The sequence below is a fragment of the Microtus ochrogaster genome, linkage group LG10, assembly GCF_000317375.1.
Source record: "Microtus ochrogaster isolate Prairie Vole_2 linkage group LG10, MicOch1.0, whole genome shotgun sequence".
Lineage (NCBI taxonomy): Eukaryota > Metazoa > Chordata > Mammalia > Rodentia > Cricetidae > Microtus > Microtus ochrogaster.
This window is the reverse complement of record NC_022035.1, coordinates 18,509,274-18,517,239: the sequence shown is the minus strand read 5'-3', so window position 1 is coordinate 18,517,239 and position 7,966 is coordinate 18,509,274. Positions and strand designations below refer to the sequence as shown.

General features: G+C 38.0%; 1 pseudogene; it reads right to left on the bottom strand.

Moving 5' to 3' along the window:
- The window catches only part of LOC101985643, a 142,309-nt pseudogene extending 138,607 nt beyond the window's left edge, over positions 1–3,702 (bottom strand).
- Between the last annotated feature and the right edge of the window lie 4,264 nt (positions 3,703–7,966).

Sequence of the window (7,966 nt, the reverse complement as noted above, 5' to 3'; positions counted from 1 at the left end):
ATGAATAAAATATCAGTGTACAAATTACGCATCGATTTTAGAGATTAACAGTGAAACACCTGAGCAAGAATTTGTTGAGAGCAACCCCATTCCCAGTAGATATGAAATGAGCACACAGAGAAGTAAGGTTGCTGATGGGTGTGAATACTGATGAAAGAAGTTTCAGAAGACAAAAAAAGATGAGAAGATCTGCCAAGTCCGTCCAGTTGTTCAACTGTCATTTTGCCTCCAAACAATTTATAGACTCAATGTCATTGATATTAAAATGCTATCTAGCTGGGTGGTGATGTTGGCACGTGCCTTTAATCCCAGCACTCAGGAGGTAGAGGCAGGCAGAATTCTGTGAGTTCTAGGTCAGCCTGATCTACAGAGCGAATTTCAGAATTGGCTCCATAGCTACTGATAAACCCTGCCTCGAATAAAATGAAAGAAAGAAAAAGAAAGAAGGAAAGAAAGGAAGGAAGGAAGGAAGGAAAGAAAGAAAGAAAGAAAGAAAGAAAGAAAGAAAGGAAGAAAGGAAGAAAGGAAGAAAGAAAGAAAATGCTGTGCTATACCAATGTAATGCCCAGGATATCGAATTCTCAGAGCTTAACGGAGACATCCCCAAGGGATCTTTGAAAACATGGTACTCCAGAAATTTAAATAATACTGCATTTCTTTAGACTGATTACAAGAGTGCTGCCGAAGGTTCTCTGTGGCTTTGGCACAACATTAGTCTTACCCCAAGGCTAGGGTTGCCTTGAAAATCTGGGTTATGTATGTAAACACTTCAAGATATTTTTGGTCATAGTCTGTTCTAAGAAACAGTCAGCGTCTTGACATCATTTCTCTAGGGAGATAGGAGACAAAGGCTCCCTTGTAGCCTTAAGGATGATAAGAAGTGTGAAGGTTGATGATGATTTTTCACAGTCCAGCCCTGGCTGTCCCTTTCCTTTAACTGAAAAGTCTCTATTGCTGATCTTCTTCCTTTTTATGCCACAGTGTATGCTTTGAGGTACAATCTCAAATCTCAGAGGTGAGCAGGTAGTGGTTTTCCTATTGCTCTATTTTTAACACATAAAAGATTAATTAATCAAGTTCTAATGGTCTTGTGTTTCATATGCTTGAGTGCCAGGTGAATCTGCTCTGCATCATTTAAATTTCAAGTCGCACTGAAATGTTCTTCTCAAAGTTCTCAAAGGCACGAGGAAAGGAAAGTACTATCTCCATGTCCCACCATTTTTGGCTATTTCTCCCCTCATGGCCTTCGTTCCACTGATAATCACACAGCAGTTTACTACAAGTGATCAGAACACTCAGGTGTGGTCCATATGCTTCCAGTACCCCGTTTCTTCATGTCCTCAGAGGTGAAGCTGTGGCCCAAGCAGTCCTTCAGGGTATGCTCTTTCTATAATATTTTAAGGATGTTACCCCCAAGTGATCTGTCTCCCACAGAAATCTCAACATGGACTGGTAGAATTAAATTGTTGACCTTTAAGTGAGAGTCTAGTCAACAAAGTGAACAAAGGGCAGAAAAAAAACCCACTCCACCATCCCATTGCTGTACCAAAATCCTGCATTCACTGGAAACAGAGCACCGTCAAGATTTTCTAATTTTAAGCCAACATATTTCCTGTTTTTCTCCATAAGTCCATTTCTGTTTTCTTTCCTATTACTTATATCTGAAAGAATGTTGACCTATAACCTCCTGACTTCTTCAGCAGTAATGTGTATGCATCTAAAGCCCAAGGTGAACCCACAGTCTTCTCACATTTTTGAAGCATTATCTCAAAGCTATGTGGAAATTTATTCAACAATGAATTCTTTCCATCTTTTTCTGCGTACAATAAAATCAAGGTTCGGTTTTTGCTTTGGTTTTCTTGACTTTAGTCCTGGAATTTTGACTTTAGAGAGTTACTTTTTTTCCTGAGATTCTTTGTTAGGTCTGCTTCCTGTTGTTGAATCATGAGAAAAAGCCAGAGAAGGAGGACCTCTGCCTCTGTCTTTTTCTGCACACCATCCCCCATCTCTGTCAACATGTTCCCCTACCAACTATTCTGTACACTCATTCAATAAGTAAATAAATAATAAGAGAGGAAAAAATGGAAGCCAGAAAGAAAGAGCACAACAGTTTTTAAGCTTTTGGGTTAAAAAGAATTGCCAATTCCCAATTTTATAGTCACTAAAAATAAAAATGGAGTAATTTTATTGTAGCAAACTCTTGCTGTTTTCATTGAGGGTTTAACTTTGGATGGTGATTGTTGTTGGAAAAGATGTTCTGTTTTCAGGATAGGATCAGAGACAGAACCTGGTGTTTTAAGGAGCAGTCTAAGAGAGGAAAGTATCCCACAATTCTACTACAACCTAGTCCCTCCCAGACATTGCAAACACTTCAACTCAGGGAATAAAGGTGACCTAAGTAAAATTTCAGCAATGATCTAATTCTTGATATGCAAATTCCAACACAGAAATACAAGTTGCATGAAAAGTCAAGACAACGTAATTCTGAACACTGTCAATCCCAGAGCAATGATTCTCAGTGAGAGAGGCTTCAGTCGAAGTCCATATAAGGAGTCGAAAACTCTTACAAGTTTGTAAATATGTTCAAAGAGAATATCAATTAACTGGATTAACTTCAAGAGCATAGGAATAGTTGAACAAACTATGAAAGTCAATATAGGATATAAAATGTAGAATTCATAGCAGATGTTGGTGCCTTTTTGGACTGAGCATTCCACAGTCCCTTATTCTCTGGACTTTTGGCCAGTTACGCATCACTGTGTTAATCGCCATCTATTAAAAATAGAAGTTCCCAAGGTCAGGTATGAGAAATGACTAGATCTACAGTTATAATGATAAGTATTTACGATTCAGTTCAATACTATGTCCACTTTATAGCATAATAGCAGTAGATTCCCCCCTATGGTCTATGATCTATCTAGTCATACATAGTTTCTTGATCCAATAATGAATAAGTTTCATCCTGTGGAGTGGGACTTAAATCTAATCAGAAAGTGGTTGTTTGCTCCCATGATGTTCATGAGACTATTGAAATTTTTCCAGGTCAGTCATTGTCATAGCTCAGAGGACTTCTAGCTGAATATGATTAGTGAGTGATACTGTCCTTCAGTGGCCGGCATAGCACCTTCCAGCATGATAAAGTATAGCCAGTAGGGACGAAGCTTCTAGGTTTGCACTAACTTGATTATGGCATGGTCTACGATGAGTCAGGCATGTGATAGCTTTAGCAATATGGTATTACTGTTAAGTTCTGGAAGGTAAGCAAAGCAATAGGCATAGTTTTTAATGGTTGGGGATTAGTGGAACCTCATTGGCCAACAATTCCATAAACTATATTCCATTACCAACACTGGACTTTTGATTCGTTAATCTTTGGTGTTTAGTAGAAACATTCTCTGTTATAGGGTAATTCAATTTTAGCTTTTTGTGATATATATATATATACACACATATACATAAATATATACATATATGTGTGTGAATACATATGTGAATATATATGTGTGAAGCATCTATAGTAGCAGGTTGCCATATGTATTTTCCAAAATGTCTTAGTGTTACTTATCTCTCCTCAAACTCCATTCTCTATCTTATCCTCCACTTCCCCTGCCTAGTTTAACCCTTCCTGTTCTGTTATTTTCTTTCTTCCCTTTATACCAACCAGTACGTGATATCGCTACCCCTTTGGATGTCCCACTCCATGGCCCGTTAGTAATTTCCTGACCTCATGGAATATTACAAATTAATAAATGTATCAATTATGAGCTTTGAAGAATTTCATGCCAAAAGAATAAAAAAAGATTTTTAATACAAATAGCAGAAAATTAACCAAATCTAGGGAAAGATAGGCCCTTTATTGTGCAAGAGGCACATCAACCATAAATAGGGCGGATCATAAAACAAATTTCTGTATGATATTATAATTCAAACAATAACTATATATAACAAAGAAAATGCATTGAGATCTGAGAAAAACACAAAGTCACAATAGAAAGACAGGTCTATAGTTATAACAGTTGGTTTCTTTACAAAAGCTTTAAAAGCAAGAAAGACTGGGAATGACGTATTTCAAGTTCAGGATGACCACAGTTGTACTAGACTTCTATACCCAGCAAAATTATCTACTATAATTTATGAGGGGGAAAATTTTTAATTATAAAGAATTGAGGGATTTATGACCACAAAGCCAGTTCTACAAGGGGTACCAGAAGGAGTTTGTTGGGCTGAAAAAAATGATAAGCACATTCAAGAGGTATGGGGTGATATTGTATTAGAACAATATGGTTTAGGAAACCACCAAACATCACAAAATCAACAAAATGACAGAATATATACCTTTAAGTAATAACTCTGTATTTTAAATAAATTCAAGTTCCTTGTAATAAAACACAGGCCAGCAGATTTGATTTTGGAAAGTATCCATGTATTTGTTGCCTCCAAGAATGTAATTCACAATGTGAGATACAATATTTGTGGAAAGAATGGAAAATGGTATGTATTCCAGTAAATGTAATTAAGAGACAAGCAGTTGTCAGTAAGTCCTTTCTGATAAAACAGACCTCAAGGCCAACTAAATCAGGAGAGAGAATGAAGCTCATTTCAAACTGATTCACAGAATTTTCTATTAAGAGTACCTTGCAGTGGCGCTGGGTAGATGCTTCAGTTGCTAAATTGCTTGGTATGAAAACAGGAAGACGTGAGTTTGGATCCCCAGAATCCACCTAAAAGCCAGGCACTTCAATGTGCATTTGTAACCCAGCACTGGGAAGCAGACACAGATTTGGCCTACCTGAACCCGCAAGCTCTGTGTTCAGTGAGGAGTGCTTTGTCTCCAAAAAATAAGGTGATAACGTGTGTAAAAAAAAAACATCCTGATGTCAAAAGCTGGCTTCTGCACTCACATGCATGGCAATCACACCTACCCACACTCATGATTCACCACATGCTCTCTCTCTCTCTTTCTCTGTCTGTCTGTCTGTCTCTCTCTCTCTCTCTCTTACACACACACACACACACACACATTCAAACAAAAACAAAAAGAAGATACTATGGATTCCAAATGTATTCATACCAAACCTTGTGTCATTCACTTTCATAAACTTTTGGGTAAAAAGTTATACAGTAACCCTAACACATTAATATTACGTGATTTAAATATCCCAGTCTTACTAACAGACAGATCATCATGATAAAAATAAAAAAATAACAGAGTCAAATGACATCATGTTCCACTCAAATACTTCAGTATATATATACTGTATATGATATACAGAAATATATATACATTTCAGCAACCCATGGATGGAACTTTGTGCAAAAAATAGATTGTGTTTAAGAGCCAAAGTTTTAAGAAATATTTGAACATTGAAATAACTTCTTGTATATTGTGTAACCACAAAGTAACAAAGTTAGAAATTGACAGCAGATGAAAAACTACAGAAAGTACACATAGTCATGAAGACTAAAGAACATAATTTTGAATAATGAATGGGTCATTGAAGAAATCAAGAATGAAATAAATATTCATGGAGTTGAAATAAAATGGAGGCACAACATACCTTAACCTACAGGATACAATGAAAGCAGTCTTAATAGGAAGTTAAGAGTTATCATCCTCTACATTAAACAATTAAGAGTGATCTTAAATAAAGTAATGGTGTATCTTAGAGTCTTGTAAAAACAAGAATAAGCCAAACTCAAAAGTAGTATTTGGGAAGAAATAACTAAGAAATAATTAAAGTAAGGAGAGATAAATAGGACATCTACATCAGCAACACTCGAGGAACATGGCGTGACTGAAGAGGGAACCAAAACAACGTAAGAGCAAAAAGGTGGGGAAGAAAGTGGTAACGAGCTGTGCTCTGGACATAACTATTTGCACTTTAGAACTCATTGCTACTATGGTGACCAGGACAAGGCCAAGCCAACAAGATCAGTCAGCAGGCAGCACTAATTGGATCTCGTGGGTTATACAACAAATGAAAAGAACATGGAGCAGGGAAGGAGAATGTCTTGCGAGTGCTTAGGGAGAGTTGTACAGGCTTTGGGGCTGGAAATGATAAGATACCTTGTTTACCATATGAAATTGTCACAATATAAATTAAAACAACTCCAATTAAGAAGATAAGTAGAAATACTAATAAAAATACAAAGAATGAAGGAAATGAAAAGTTGGTTTTCTGAAAAAATAAAATAAATTTACAATTTGTTTGTTTGTTTGTTTTCAGATAAGGACTTGTTCGGTAGTCTTGGCTTGCCAGGAATTCACTATATAGACCAAGTTGGCCTCAAACTCATAGAAATCCACATGTCTCTGCTTCTTGAGCACTGGGGCAAAAGGCATGTACCACCATATCTGGCACGATTAACCAAATTAAACAATCAAAAGAGAAAGACAAAAGACCCAAACAAGATGAAAGAACAATGTAATTCAGAAAATTATAAAAACATACTGTAAAAGCTTAGGCATTTTGGAATACCCTTTTGATACTAAGACTGGGGAGTCAGGGATTAGTGGTTTTCTGAGTTCAAGGCCTTCTTGGTTCATATAGTGAGCTCCAGGCAGGAACATACAGTGAAACCATGTCGCAATAACAAATCAAAAAACAAAACCTTATATACCACTAATTGTGAAAGTCTAAAAGAATTGAATGAATTTCCAAATGAATATGTTGGAAATGATCCAATTCTTTTATGCAAAAAGAGACAAATATGCTATTTGTTTTTCTTTAAATCTTGTATAATGTTAGTGTGTGTGTGTGTGTGTGTGTGTGTGTGTGTGTGTGTGTACAAAGGTCAGAAGAGGAAATTCCCTGTAGCCTAAGTTACAGGCAGTTGTGAGCCACCTGACACAGGTACTGGGAACCGAACCTGGGTCTTCTGTAAGAGTGGTAAGTAGTCTGAACTGGAGTCATCCCTCCAGCACCACAACCGCATACCATAAAAAGATCCAGAACCAGCATGTGATTCAAATGGCAACAAAAACATCTCCCAACAAAATGTCCAGGCCCAGATGACTTCTCTGCCTAAACTATCAAACCTTTAAAGTGTTCTAAAACTAATAACTCCCAAACTAGTCTATAAAATACAAAAAGGAAAGAACACTTCTCAACTCTGTTTATGGATCCAGTGTCTGATTTGTATCAAACCATAAAAAATACACCAAAACTTAGAATTCCAGACCCAATCTCCTTCACAAAAACACAAACATAAAATTTCCCAATAAAATACTCTAAAATCTGACCTTAACAACATATCAAGTCGATCATTCGGCTGAGACCAGGTGGTGAGTGCAACCAGGCTGGTGGGAGTTCCTTTGTTTCAATAGCCTGCCTGCAGCAAGGTAGGCCTTTTGTCTGTGAGGTCCCTGGCCAGCAAGGGGACCTGATCCTGTACCAGAAGAGCCATCAGAGGGGTGAGTGAGTTCCTAACCTGTGGCAGCAGCCCAGGAGATGGAGCACGGACATTCCTCAACCCCCTGTACTTGCCGTTCTTCCTGCAGGGGCTATTCTCCCCCGCTACTGCCTCTCTTTTCCTATACCACCCCAGCCTGCACCCAGGAAAACCCTCCCTTCTTCCTCCCCTCTTTGGGGCCATAAGATCCCCCAGCTCAGCCTGTTTGGGTGCTGGGATGAGGTGGTGAGTGCAACCAGGCCAGCGGGAGTTCCTTTGTTTCAATACCCTGCCTGCAGCAAGGTAGGCCTTTTGCTGTGAGGTCCCTGGCCAGCAAAGGGACCTGATCCTGTACCAGAAGATCCATAGGGGAGCATTCAGAGGAATAGATGGGCAGGCGCCAATGCAAGAATTCCTGCAACAATCTGAAAAACAACATAAAAACACCAGAACCCAGCGAACATACAACAGGAGGACTTGAACACCTTAATCAAGAAGTAGAAAAAATTGACTTTATGAAAGTGATAGAGTCCCTTAAACAGGAGATGAAAAATTCCCTTAAAGAAATGGATGA